This window comes from Uloborus diversus, chromosome 8, assembly GCF_026930045.1.
Source record: "Uloborus diversus isolate 005 chromosome 8, Udiv.v.3.1, whole genome shotgun sequence".
Taxonomy (NCBI): domain Eukaryota; kingdom Metazoa; phylum Arthropoda; class Arachnida; order Araneae; family Uloboridae; genus Uloborus; species Uloborus diversus.
In genome coordinates, this window is record NC_072738.1 from 111,946,671 (window position 1) to 111,947,155 (window position 485).

The window sequence follows — 485 nt, forward strand, 5'->3', positions numbered from 1 at the left end:
TATTTTCAACGCGTCTTATAACTCGGGGACAGTGCCAGAGGACTGGAAGCTGGCTAACATTACACCTCTCTTCAAGAAATGGTCTAAAGTGAGTGTGGGAAATTATAGACCTGGGAGTCTAACTTCGGTGGTCTGCAAAATTTTTGTAACATTGATAAAAATTAAGATAGTAAATTTTTGAGACTAATAATCTGTTGGCTAGTTTTCAGTATGGTTTCTGGAAAGGTAAATCTTGTGCAACTAATTTATTACATTTCTATGACAAAGTTACCATGGCTTTGGACAATAAGAAGCCTGTAGATGTTGGTTACATTAATTTTCAATAGTCAGGCAGAAAAAGTTACTGATCTGGGCGTCTTAATAAGTCAGGATTTAAAGTTCAGTCAACAGTGTAGCATAGCTAGCAACAAAGTCAATAAGATGCTTGGGTTTATCAATTGCTCTATTTCAAACAAATCTAAAGAAGTTCTTCTGCCTTATATAGA